Below are 14,950 nucleotides of genomic sequence, written 5' to 3'. Positions count from 1 at the left end.
AAATACTCCTCTTCTCCCTATTTGAAAAGAAAAAAATTTTATTATGTTTGTCCCAAATTTACAAGATATACTATATATATTTATGTGACACCTGTATATGTTTGATTAGAAATATAAAATCATAATGCAGCTGACTCTGTTTATCACTTAACACTTTTCTACCTGAAATAACATAAAAGCTTTTTTCTTCAAAAGACAATATTTAAAGGGTGTTGATTTATGTAAATCAATAATTTATCAACTTGCTGTCTCTCCTTGCTGCCAGCCAGATGCTTCTCGCTTTGCTCGGCCAGACAATGTCAGCTGCAACACATAATGGCCTCTGCTTCATGTAGAAATAAGAGCATAAATATTTTAAAAATCCTGCTGCAGGAAGTAAGGAGGGTTGGGGTGGGGGTGAGAGATTTTACTGGTTTATTGTGAGAGTAGAACAAGTCTACATATTTTATGGGTTGGTTTTATCAGAAGTGGAGGCAGGGACGGCTCTTAGCCTGATTTTTATCTCCTAACAAGACTGACAGACCAAAGTCTTTTCATAGCAATTTGTTGAAGACATCTGGTGAAGCTTTCTAGGGGATGAACACACTGCAGAGTGTTCCTCTGGTATCAGTTGGCATGGCAACCAGTAAAAGACTATTCAACATCAGTAGGTTTCAAAAAGGTTGAGGCCTAGTTGAAAATCCATTTGGGCTCCTACCTGCAAAATTCTTTTGAAAATGCACTAAATCTTTTCTTCGGGCTCTGGAGACTGAACCAATATGTACAACTGTGGCACCTTCAATCTTAAATAATTTTCAAAACATGGGATTAATGATTCTAGTCATCAGAGGTATTACAGAAGATGAAGAATTACTGGCACCATGCTGGAGAGAATATTAGTAGAAATATGGTTGTTGTTTCTCTTTTGTCTTATCATACAGGATACAAAGTGTTATTTTCAAATTTCTACAAATTTTAAATTAGTAGGGTCAAATGAATTAAAGAGAATATTTGCAGATTGTTTTAAGAATCAAATACATTCACCCTAATGAATCAAATACAACTGAATTCTATAAGTAAATAATTTGTTTTAAAATATTTATGTTAATATGGACAGTTTTTGTTAAAAAGAATTTTAACTACTTTATGTTAGAATATTCTAACTCAAAGACCTTTTTTATACAATGCTATTATCAACCTGTTTAAGCAATGTTTTTTGCTATCAATTAAGCTGTCATTCTTCAGAAGTCAAAAAAACACCAAAAAGAACCTATTGGCATAAACAAATTTTTCTGAACTGTAACTAAGCTAATGTAACCCTCACTAAAATTCTATGATATATTTATCCAAATACTTGATGCACTGCTTTGCACATTTAAAGCTGGGATTCTAAAATGTACTGAAAGTAGAGGGGGTGGGGAAAAAGAAATGTCTGTAAACATATCCTAAAAGTCTATAACTTGAGAAAATAAATCAGATCATACTGTATCACTGTCCTAACCAGATGGTAGCACTTAGGTATTACATTTAAAGTGCCCGGTCAATAGAGGGTAGTAATCAAACTTAATTTTTAAATAAAAGTATTTTTTTAAATGTTACTAATACTGTTATTAAATAATTGGATTCCAATATGTATAAAATTTGGGCACTAGAGCCCAACAATAACCACCACCAATCATCATCACAATATCTAGAACAGATCTATGATAAATTCCACATAATGTTAGTGTTGTTTTCTCTCCACCTCAGAAAGAGCATGAGTTAATGACATGTCACAGGATGCTCTGTGAACTGATTGAAATCAAGGCATAAGGCATATACAAAAAGGAATTCATTCATTGTCTCATTTCCTTGAAAATTTCCCAGGTAACTACTGGCGGTTTCACCATGACTATAAAGTAGCTAAAAATGAAGCCTTTGCTTACTGCTAAAGAACACTGATAATTGAGTCCCTTGTTTTAGAGAAGCATAGTGCCAACATACAGCTTAATAATTACAACAACTCCTAAAGCATTTACTAAAGTCCAGACATTACTCCAGGAGCTTGAGACATGTGAGAGTCTTCAACAAATTCATGAAAAATATACATTAATAAAAACCTGCATGTGCTTTTCACAAAAGTGTTTGCACCAAAATAAGTTTACTTTTTAATCCCACTTTCCACAAACTTTTTGAAATATCCTCAATTTACCTCATTCATCATCACAATGACCTCAAAATATAGTTATTACTGTGTTCTTTTCACAGATGAGAAAAGTGAGGCCCAAGAAAGTTAAGAAATTAAGACTAAAGCAGAATAGTTGTGGAAGAATATAAACTTGTTCTATCCAGGCCCTAACTTGCAAGTATGTGGGCAAAAGAAAACATATAGGAAACAATATTTTTTCATATTTACTCAAACGAAAACAGATTTATCCATAGCTTGATGAATAATGTATGGGGCAAAAGTCATAAGAAAGGATCTGTCCTTCCTTCCTGTTCTTCACCCCAAAGTGACTACATAACACAGCTCTCAAAGGCTCTAGGAATATCAGACCCCTCTTCAGGCATTTAGAGACGACAAGGCATTGCTGCTAGAGAGAGCACAAAACTCTCCATTCAATCTTACATGTCTAAATGGCGGTCAGTCTGCCCCTGTACCTCCCATAGTGGATACTTAAAGCAACAAAACCAGCAATAAATGACCCAGAAAGCCGCGCTGCTCCTGCCCTGTCCCACTTCTCTGTTATGGGTCCTGGCTAAACGTCCCCCGCTCCTGCAGCACATGCATTCTTCTCCAGCCTTCTGACTCAGGACCTTCAGGTCAGTGGATTGAGGGACAAAGAATGGGAAGAAACAGACAATCGGCATGACATATGAACTTAATTTAAATGGACAAAAATAAATTTTTAATTAGAACATATGTTGAATACACACCCCCAGGGAACTGACAGTTGTGCTTTGTGTCTTTCCGAATGTATTTCAGACACTGCTGCATCAAAGTGGAAATTTCCCAAAAGCCAGGAGGCTTCAGCTAAATATCGTTGTAGTCATTTTTCTAGCATGCCAGGAACATCCTGGTGCAAAACCACAGATGTATCTCACCAATAAAAGTTTGAGTTGAGGAGAAATTTGCAGCACAACCTGGTATCTACTCTATCACATGCTGAGTCTTCAGGTGCCGGGTTCCCTTATGGCACAGGTTTACCCATGCTCCAAATTCAACCTGAAGACTAATCTTACACCCAAATAAGCTGCCCTCTTCCTAAAGTCTTTATTCTGGAAAACGACAACAATATTGATTTCAGTTTTTAGGAATTTACCACACAGAAGTTGCATACAGCCTATTTAACTAAAACATGGAGGAAAGAAGACAGTGTTGGCATGGGTCCAAAGTATACTAGTAGATAAACAAGCTATAAAAGTGTGCAACATTGTATTATGCTACTTTTAGAATGACTCAGGTACCAGCTCCAGAACATTTGATGATGTCAAAGACAGGAGTCATATGGGAAATTGACAGTTCCCAGGAGACATGTGAAAATCCACACTTGGGAGGGACTCTCCAAGAGGCTGGATCCTGGGCAGGCAATCACTAGATACCCCTCAGATAGGTGGACAAGTGGGGATAATATGTGTGCCACTTGTAATGGGCATCACGATTTGAGGGGTCTTGAACATCTTCCCAGAGGGGTCTTGAACATCTTCCCAGAGAAGCTTCATCTGAGATAAAGTTTATAGCATGTATAACCCAGGGAAGTAGGAAAAGACAACCCACACAGAGAGGCAACTGGGTAGCAAGTACAGATGATGATATGGTACTAGACAGCTCCTCCTGAGGCAAAACTGGGGTACTGTGACTTAGAGGAGATTATATTATTACTCTTGACACATGCTAAGGTATACCCAAGGTGTATATTTAATGAAAAATTCTTAGATTTTTATAATTGGAGTTACAAGTATCCCCCTCCAAATGGAATAATTTACTCAATTGATCTACTATGGAAATGGAACTGTAGGATCAAGCTTTGTAAAGAGAAGCTACATGGGATGATGGAACAAGTGGCTATCCAACTTGACCTTCCAACACCTATTATACTGAGAACTTGCTATGAAACTGGGCAAATCAGTACATGTCTTGGCTGCTTCTTTAATTATAAAAGTGTCTCTAAGATCCTGTCCAATCCTCTCAAATTCTGCACTCTTCATTTATAAGAGAAGGTGGGAACCAGAGAATAATTCTTTTCCTACCTTTTGTTAAGTTCAAAATTTTGATTTATATGATTTTCTTGCCCTGACACATGCACAGATTGATTTACTCTGTCTTTCCAGTCAGCAGTCTCTCTCTCTCTCATTCTCTCTCTCACATAACATACACACACACACACACACACACACACACTAACAAGTTGATTAGAAGCCTCAGTAGCTGCGGCTTAACAATGAGGAAAGACCATAGTGGCCTGAATTTGAAGTTAAATCCTAAGTAGAAACTAGAATCTAACAATAAATGACATCTCACCTTCACACTTTTGTAAACTGCTAGCCTGTCTACAGAGATTTCAGAATTGGAGTCCCATTATTTTACCACTGTATAAAGGTCTTAATGTTTTCAACATCAAGATTCAGTTTCAATCTTGAAATCAATCAAGATTAAATTGATTGTTGCTAACACAATCATTTGCATTAAGTCTTTGTTTATTTAAACCAGAGAATCACTATGAAAAAAAATTAGGCTTTTGCCTATTTTTAATCAACAAGTGTATTTTAGGTACTGAGTATATTATCAATGTGCTAAGTATTAGAGATATAAAAATAAATGAAATCATAGTGGCTTCTGAAAGCACTACACAAAGTGGTATGGAGGGGAGCCCCACAGACTGCATCCCTTCCCATTGGTGGCAGCACAATGCCCGAGTGCTACAGGGGCATGAAATAGGAAGTGATCTGTTCTGTCTGAGAGGTCAGGGAAAGGTTACACTGAGGAAGTGATATTTGAGCTGCAATTTAAAGGATGGATGGGTCTTACTTGGATGGAAAAGGGGCAGAGGGAAGAGAATTCCAGGGAGATGGAAAAGCAATTGTCCTGAGAGCTTAATTCTTTCTTGGAAGAAATATAAAATAATCTTAAAATGTATTCTAGAAAATAAACTTAGAAAGATGGTCTGTGACCTTATTGTTAAGGATGTTGGCTCTCCCATGTGGAATTTGAGACTTACTCTCTGGAAAATAAGGAGAGTAGATGAGGATAGTTGACCAGTCCACAGTGACCTTCCATGCCTCTGAGGCAGAAGTGTTGATTGCCCTTCAAATTTGAGGTCCTCAATTTGAGAACAGGGATACAGGAGACAGGGGGGCAACCCCTCCGCACTATCAACCACCAAAAAATAAAAACATTAGAATGGGGCTGGTTTGCAGCCCTACCCGAGACACACTAGAAAGTTTTCCTGAAGAAGACAATCCTAGAGCTCAATCTGAACTGATGAACAAGAATTAGCCATATAATGGTCCTGAGACATGTTAAACGTCCCTGGGTCTCAATTAGCTTATTTGTCAAGAGGGTCCATTAGGCTGCATCTGTGGTTCCCCACCCTGGATGCACATTAGAATTACCTGGGGAGATTTTAAAACTGCCAATGCCTGGAGTCTACTGCAGACAAATGTTAAATCAGGGTCTTTGGGGGTGTGGCCCAAGGTCTGGGGAGCTATTTGAGGCTCCCCAGGTGATTCTAATGTGTGGCCAGGGCTGAGGGTCACTGGATGAGATGATCTCTGAGGTCATTCTCATTTATGAAATAGATACTCAAGAGTGGCACAAGCAGAATTGTGAAAAGCATGTAGTAGGTCCCAGGATGTCTTCCACACTGTTAGCATTTCCTGTATCTGAACCTCAAACTCCTTGTCCTCAAGTTACCTTGGAGGATCCCAGAGAATCTTGTTCAGACCCTGAAGGTACCCAGTACTGAAGATTTTTCTCCACCTCTATTCAAAAATAGATGTGACTCACATCCAGTTCTCTCAGAGAATGATCTCTGCCGAGAAACCATGTTTTATAATTGGAGTTACAAGTATCCCCCTCCAAATGGAACAATTTACTCTATTGATCTACTATGAAAATGGAACTGTAGAATCAAGCTTTGTAAAGAGAAGCAACATGGGATGATGGAACAAGTGGCTATCCAACTTGACCTTCCAGCACCTATTATACTGAGAACTTGTTGTGAAACTGGGCAAATCAGTACATGTCTTGGCTGCTTCTTTGCTTATAAAAGTGTTTTTTAAAGACTTTTTAAAGATTTTTTATTTTTTTAAGATTTTATTTTTTAAAGACTTATTTATTTATTTTGAAAGTCTGAGTTACACAGAGAGAGAAGGAGAGGGAGAAGAAGAGAGAGAGGTCTTCTATCTGCTGGTTTACTCCAAAATTGGCTGCAACAGCTGGAGCTGCGCCAATCCAAAGCTAGGAGCCAGGAGCTTCCTTCGGGTCTTCCCACGTGGTTGCCTGGGCCCAAGCACTTGAGCCATCTTGTACTGCTTTCCCAGGCCATAGCTGAGAGCTGGATCAGAAGTGGAGCAGTTGGGACTCGAACCAGTGCCTATATGGAATGCTGGCACTGTAGGCACTTTACCCACTACACCACATTGCTGGCCCCACTGTTACATTTCAATAGGATAAATTATAACTCCCATGACCTAGTTTACATCAGGACAGTTGCTGCCTAACCATGCTGGACACGAGAATTGAGATTTAGCACTTAGTTAAATTTTTTGTTGCTGAGACCTTGGTACTGTATTTTACAGACCCTTCAATATATAATAGAATGGAGGAAAAAACTAGTCCTTCACTACCACTGGCTTGAGAAGCTGAGGTGTAATGTACCATAACTTAGATAATTTTGATAGGAACATTTGCTCATACTTATTCCCCCTTCTAAAATAAGCAAATAATCATATAAATATTTGTTGTTAAAGCCTCATCTCATTTTACGAATTGTGACAGTGAGATATCTTCATCTTGATCACTTTGGAATTACAGCTGTGTGTATAACCCACACATCTCTTACAGAACCGCTTTACACTTTGGTTCATTTCTCTTGGCCTTTTTTCCTGCTGAGGTATGTGAATGCTTTCTTACAAAAAATGTAGGAATCTATACAATCTTTTTTTAAAAAAGATTTTATTTATTATTTATTTAAAAGGTAGAATTACATACAGAAAGAGGGAGAGGCAGAGAGAAAGGTCTTCCACCTGCTGATTCACTCCCCAAGTGGCCACAACAGCTGAAGCTGAGCCGATCTAGATCCAGGAGCCAGGATCCAGGAGCTTCTTCTGGGTTTCTCGCATGGTTACAGGGACCCAAGTACTTGCTTTCCCAGGCCATAAGCCGGAGCTGGATCAGAAGAGGAACAGCTGGAACTAGAACCAGCGCCCAGATGGGTTGCCGGCGCCATAGGCAGAGGGTAAACCTACTGCACCACAGCGTCGGTCCCTATACCTACTTCTTACTTTATATGTCATAAGCATTTCTATGTCATTAAATATTCTTTTATAAAGGGCTGCTATACTATACCATCTAGTTGCATCATAATTTCTTTTTTATGAATTTATAACAAATACCTTTTTTTTTTGACAGGCAGAGTTAGACAGTGAGAGAGAGAGAGAGAGACAGAGAGAGAGAGAGACAGAGAGAAAGGTCTTCCTTTTTCCGTTGGTTCAACCCCAAGTGGCCACTATGGCCGGTGTGTTGTGGCCAGTGTGCTGCGCCAATCTGAAGCCAGGAGCCAGGTGCTTCCTCCAGGTCTCCCATGCGGGTGCAGGGCCCAAGCACTTGGGCCATCCTCCACTGCACTCCCAGGCCACAGCAGAGAGCTGGCCTGGAAGAGGAGCAACCGGGACAGAATCTGGCGCCCCGGCTGGGACATCTCCTTCACAGTCCTCAATTTCATTAATTTGGTGTATATTTAGTGAGGTGTTACCATATACTGGTCATATTTTAGGGACTAGGCATTTTGGAGGGAAAAAAATCCCTGAAAACATGGATTTTTTTCATTCTATTGGTAATAACAAATAATATATCACATTTGTGTATTTGTGTTTGTATGTGTAACAGAGATATATAGAGACAGAGAGATGCATGTAATAATAAACTCAATTAAAATCAATAAAATATAATAAAACTGTGGGTAAAGGTTGAAATGACTTAACCATGGCAGGGAGGTTGGATAGAGAACATTTTGGACTACATGATTATTTTGGCCAGTTTATGTTGCTGTATTTATACCAGCTTATTTAGTTCCCATGAGCCCATATTCTCATTCTTGGAAACAATAAGACTACATTATTCCTTTTCAGAAAATAAAAAGTTAACTTGACGTGATAATGTCAGAGTACCAAGAAAGCAGGATAACTTTTTTTCTTGGCTTTTAAATCGGCCATTTCTACTCTTCAAATATCTGTAGCGTTCTCCAACCTCTAGAGAGAAGGAATTGTCCCACATTTGATTAGTATTTTATTATAGGTCTTAAATTTGTTTTTGAATGGGAAGTTCTTTAAAGGCCTTAATATTTCTGGTAATCTTTTCCTCACACATACATGTACACACATGTACATGTACATGGCTTGACTTTACAAACATTTTTAAAAATTTCCTGAGTGAGGAACCCCAACAAATATTTCATGGATAACACGAGTGGATAGACCTCAATTCCAATGAAATATCAAAAAAGATTAAATTGAAAACACTGCTAGGCAGGTGTAATAAAATTTAAAATCAATAATGAAAAGATAGTTCAATTATTTCTTCTCTCATATTTTGATAACCTCCAAATGAATTGGCAGACAGTGTAACAGAATTGAAAATATTAAAAAAAAGAGTTCTAAGAAGTTTCTCCCACACACGTGAGCATAGTATGTTTTAAATCTGAAAGCCACAGGCCAGTTCTCATAAAATCCAGCCTCATTTGCCATTTCTGCTGCTGACAGGAAATGTCACTGCTCAGAAAGAAGGCAGCAGCAAGCTGCCGTCTCCAAAGCATCAGCGCCTCAGAGACAGATGGGGAGAAGCAGCCCATACGTAAACAAAAATGACCTGTGGCCTGGATGAATATGTGTGACTTCCTGGAGCCTGTTTGTGTCTTTTTTGAATGGAAGAGCATTGAAAGAATCTTAGGGGAAAGTATACGGCTCCTAAAGACAATGGGAAACATATTAGAAAAGAGGTGGTGACAGCGGAGGAGCTAGGAAGGGGAGGAAAACAGTTGAAATCTACTATTTGAGCTCTGGTGGTGATGTGTCTTAAAATTCATGGCAGTTGATGAGTAGTTGAGACATTTTTGTACAGTGTGTGATATTGAAACATTTGGGAAAAAAGTGTGTGTGTGTGTGTGTGTTTGTATGTCAGATTTAAAGGTAAACATTTACTTGGTATATGAATTTATACACACACACACACGTCTTCTTGCCAGAAACAAGAAGAAATAGAATTTTCCACTCTGTGTGTAGTATTAACTAAATACTATGTGAATTTCTTACATTTGCATAGGATGCATAGGTAGCTATAAAGTCTATAGAATAGGTAGACTGGAAAATTTCAGGTATGTGTTCACATTTTATCCATTTTAGAGACATATCAGTGATCTATTTATAGTTCTATGTCTTACCAGGGATTTGTACTTGGGCAAAAAGGGTTACAGAGTCCATTAGCTGATCTGAATTTATGACAATAAATCCCTTGATGTTCAGCTATGACAGGAATTACTCTCCTTAATGAGTAATAAATGTGGATAAGTCATATGTCCCATTGGATTACTTGGCTAAAATCACATTTAGAAGATGGCTAATTGTCTAAAATTTATCCAAATTCAATACAAATTTTATCGCCACTAATTGCCTTTGCAGGTTTTGGAGCATTAAGCATATTTAAATGTATCTGTCACAGCACTCTTGTGCATATGTAATGCATGAATAACATCGTCACTGTCATCCAATTTAAGCTTTCAGTTATTTTGGTTGTTTAACATTAGATCATTATGACTCGAAATGTAATTTTGCATTTTTATGACTGTGACATTTTGAAATTTTAAATTAAATATTTTTGTCATGGGCAAGTCTATTCTTATTGCTTTGCAGTTTTGACATGAATTAATTGTTGTAACAGTGCAACCAACAATTAAGAATATATTGTAACATCAATTAGTATTATTGTAATTTGTTTATTTTGTCATTCTAAGTCAATAGAAATAATTTACTCCATGCTAGACCACTAAACAGCTGCATCCAAATTTTTTAAGTTCTAAAAATTTTTAATTAGTATTTAACAGAATCATTGTCATTTATAGATACAGTTCTTAGTACATAATGATCTCTTCCTCCCTCCCTCCCCTTCTCTCCCTCTCACTCTCCTTGCTTTGCCCTTTCTTTTTTATTAGTTTTTGAGATAATATATTTCAAACTTACATTACACTAAAAAGGCTTAATGCTTCACTGAATAAGGAATTTAAGAAATGTAAAGCAAAAAGACCCTAGATCAGTGGGAATATAGCCAATGGCTATAAACAATAATTGACTGGAAAAATGACCATTTCCCCCATAAACAGTAGATTTTAAATTAATCACAGATCATTAAATTTATAGTAGTATAACTTTCTTTACCATTGGTTTGAAAAAGGTGTAAAACAAAGTATTACAAAACTATATTTGCAGCAATACTGATACACAAAGACATTTCTTTCTTTTTTTTAATTTTAGCTCCCACATATAGGGGAGAATATGTGATATTTATCATTCTGTGTCTGGCTTATTTTACCCAACATGATGTCCTCCAGTTGCGTCCATTTTGCTGCATATGGTAGAATTTCATTCTTTTTTAATAGCTGAATAATATTCCATTGTGTGTGTGTATATATATGTATATGTATATATATACACACACATTTAAGATTTCATTCTTTTTTAATAGCTGAATAGTATTCCATATTTTATATATATATATATATACACACACACACACACACACCCCACTTTTTTTCCTTTCCAGTCATCTGATGACAGACATCTTGGTTGATTCCAAATTTTGGCTATTGTGAACAGTGCTGTTATAAACTTGATGGTGCTGGTATCTCTCAGATACATTGTGTTCATGTCTTTGGGATATATACCCAGTTGTGAGATTGGTGGATCATACCACAAGTCTATTTCTAGTTTTAAAAGTAATCTCCACCCTGTTTTACAGAGTGGCTGCACAAATTTACTTTCCCACCAACAGTGTATAAGTGTCTCCCTTTGTCCACAACCCTGCCAGCAGTTGTTATTCTTTGTGCTTTGGATTTTAGCTATTCTGGCAGGGGTGAGGTGGTATCTCTCTGTAGTTTTGATTTGCACTCCCCTGATGGCTAGTGACACTGAGCATTTTTTTTTTTCATATATTTGTTAGCCATTTGTATTTCTTCTTTGAGAACTGTCTACTGAAGTTCTTTGCCCATTTCTCTAGTGGATTGATTTTTGTTGTTGTGTTATCTAAGTTGCTGACATATTTGGGATATTAATCCTTTGACAGGAAGGTGGTTTGCAAATATATTTTCCATTCTATTGGATATCTCTTCACTCCATTCATCATTTCCTTTGAAGTGCAAAACCTTCTGAGTTTGATATAGTCCCATTTGTTTAGTTTTGCTTTTGTTGCTTGTGCCTTGCAGGTCTTGTCCAAGAAGTCATCCCTTAGATCAATGTCTTAGAGTGTTTCCCTTATGTTTTCTCCCAGCGACTTCTTAGTTTTAGATCTTAAATGTAGGTCTTTGATCCATCTTGAGTTGATTTTTGTATATGGTGAGAGATATGGATCTAATTTCATTCTTCTACATATATACAGCCAATTTTGCCAGCACCATTTGTTGAATGTTACTCCACTGTATGTTCAGAGAACTTTTGTCAATAGTCACCTGGCTGGATGTACATAGATTAATTTCTGGGCTCTGTATTCTGTTCCATTGACCTATGTATCAGTTTTTATGCCAGTATCAAGCTGTTTTAATTACTATAGCTTTATAGTATTTTTTGAAATCAAGTATTGTGATGCCTCCAGCTTGTTTTTTCTTGCTCAGGATCACTTTTTCTATTGGGGATCTTTTGTGATTCCATATGAATTTTGGGATTTTTTTTCTAACTCTGTAAAGAATGCCTTTGATATTTTGATATGGATTCCTTAATCTATAGATTGCTTTAGGTAGTACAGAAATTTTAATGATATTGATTCTTCTGATCCATGAACAAGGAATATCTTTCCATTTTTTGTGTGTTCTCGGTTATTTCTTTCATCATTGTAGAAATCTTTCACTTTTTTTGGTTAAATTTATTCCTAAACATTTGATCTTTTTTGTGGTTAATGTGAATGGGATTTCTTTCTTAATTTCTCTTTCTGTGAGTTCATCATTAGCATACAAAAAGCTATTGTTTTGGGTATGTTTTCTTTGTAACTTGTAACTTGCCTGAATTGGTTTATAAATTATAATAGCTTTTGGTTTGAGTGTTTAGGATTTTCCATGTACAACATCATGACATTGGCAAATATGGATAATTTGACTTCCTCTTTTCCAATTTTAATGGCCTTTATTTCTTTCTCCTCCCTAATTGCTGTTGCTAAAACTTCCAGTAATATATTGAATAAGATTGGTGAAAGTGGACATCCTTGTTTTGTTCCAGATTTGAGGGGAAACTGTTTCAGTTTTCTTCAGTTTTTTCCCCATTCAATGTGATATTGGCTGTTGGTTTGTGATCATCACATTTATAATTTTTAGGAATGTTCCTTCTGTACCTACTTTGTGGAGGATTTTTAACATGAAGTACTGTTGAATCTTATCAGATGCTTTCTCTGCATGTATTGAGATGATCATATGGTTTGTTTTTTTCTTCTATATTTATGTGATTTATGATATTTATTGACTTGTGAGTGTTGAAACGCCCTTGCATTTCCTGGCTAAATCCCACTTGATCATGACATATGATTTTTGGATTCAATTTGCTAGTATTTTGTTGAGAATCTGCATCTATATTCATTGAGGATATAGGTCCTTCATTTTCTTTTCTTCTTATGTCTTTTTTAGATTTTGGTTCAAAGTAATGCTGGCTTCATAAAAAGAATTTAGCAGAGTTCCATCCTGTTCAGTATTTTGGAATAGTTTGAAGAGTATTGGAGTTGCTTCCTCCTTGAATGTTTTCCATAATTCAGTAGTAAAACCATCAGGTCCTGGACTTTTCCTTGATGGAAAACTTTTGATTACAGTTGCAAACTAATTGTTCATTATAGGTCTGTTTAGATTGTCTATATCTTCTTGATTTAATCTTTGTAGGTTATATAAATCCAGGAATTTATCCATTTCTTAGAGGCTTTCCAGATTATTAGCATATTGTTCTTTATAGTAGTTTCATATGATCCTTGTATTTCAGTGGTGTTGGTTGTAATTTCTCTTTTTTATTTCCAATTTTATTTATTTGAGTTCTTTCTCTTTTTTAGTTATCTAGAGGTTTATCTATCTTGTTTATCTTCTCAAAATATAACTTTTGTTTTGTTGATTTTTTTTTTTTGGACAGGCAGAGTGGACAGTGAGAGAGAGAGACAGAGAGAAAGGTCTTCTTTTGCCGTTGGTTCACCCTCCAATGGCCGCTGCGGCCTGCGCGCTGCGGCCGGCGCACCGCGCCGATCCTCACCGTGCCTATCCGCACCGCGCCTATCGGAAGGCAGGAGCCAGGTGCTACTCCTGGTCTCCCATGGGGTGCAGGGCCCAAGTACTTGGGCCATCCTCCACTGCACTCCCTGGCCACAGCAGAGAGCTGGCCTGGAAGAGGGGCAACCAGGACAGAATCCGGTGCCCCAACTGGGACTAGAACCCGGTGTGCCAGCGCCACAAGGTGGAGGATTAGCCTACTGAGCTGTGGCGCTGGCCTGTTTTGTTGATTTTTGTATTTTTAAGTTTCAATTTACTTATTCATGCTCAAATCCTTATTATTTCTCACCTCCTGCTCATTTTGGATTTGGTTTGCTCTTGTTTTTCTAAGTCTTCAAAATGCATTATTAGCATCATTATATCTTCTTTTTTTTTTATTTGACACGTAGAGTTATAGACAGTGAGAGAGAGAGACAGAGAGAAAGATCTTCCTTCTGTTGGTTCACTCCCCAAATGGCCACTATGGCTGGCGCTGTGCCTATCTGAAGCCAGGAACCAGGTGTTTCTTCCTGGTCTCCCATGCGGGTGCAGATGCCCAAGCACTTGGGCCATCCTCCACTGCCTTCCCGGGCCACAGCAGAGAGCTGGAGTGGAAGAGGAGCAATTGGGACTAGAACCTGGCGCCCATATAGGATGCTGGCGCCACAGGTGGAGGATTAGCCAAGTGAGGCATGGCACCGGCCCCACATCACTATATCTTCAACTTGAGACATTTATCATTTTTTAATGTAAACACTTAATGCTATAAATTTCCTTTTATTACTGCTTTTGCTGAATTCCAAGGGTTTTAATATGTTGTATTTTCATTTTCATCTATTTCAAGGAAGCTTGTGATTTCCTTTTTAATTTCTTCAATGACAATTGATCATTCAGTAGCATGTTGGTAATTTCCAAGTATTTAATGAGTGCTGTATTGTTCTTGTTTCTTTCCAGTTTTATTCCTTTATGGTCTGAGAAGATACATGATAACATTTCAACATTTTGAATTCAATGAAACTTGATTTTTGGCCTAATATGTGTTCTATCTTAGAAAATGTTCCATGTGTTGATGAGAAGAATGTGTATTCTGTAGCTGTTGGGTGAAATGTCTTGTAAATGTCTGGTAGGTCCATTTACTGGAAAGTACATTTCAACTCCTGTGTATCTCTATTTATTTATTTATTTATTTTGGTTTGGATAATCTGTCTATTAATGAGAATGGGAGTTGAAGTCACTCACTATTATTGCATTATAGTCTATCTCTCCCTTTAGTTTTTTTTTTTAAAGATTTATTT

This window comes from Oryctolagus cuniculus, chromosome 14 (genome assembly GCF_964237555.1).
Source record: "Oryctolagus cuniculus chromosome 14, mOryCun1.1, whole genome shotgun sequence".
Classification (NCBI taxonomy): domain Eukaryota; kingdom Metazoa; phylum Chordata; class Mammalia; order Lagomorpha; family Leporidae; genus Oryctolagus; species Oryctolagus cuniculus.
The sequence above is the reverse complement of the archived record's forward strand: the minus strand, read 5'-3'. Positions refer to the sequence as shown.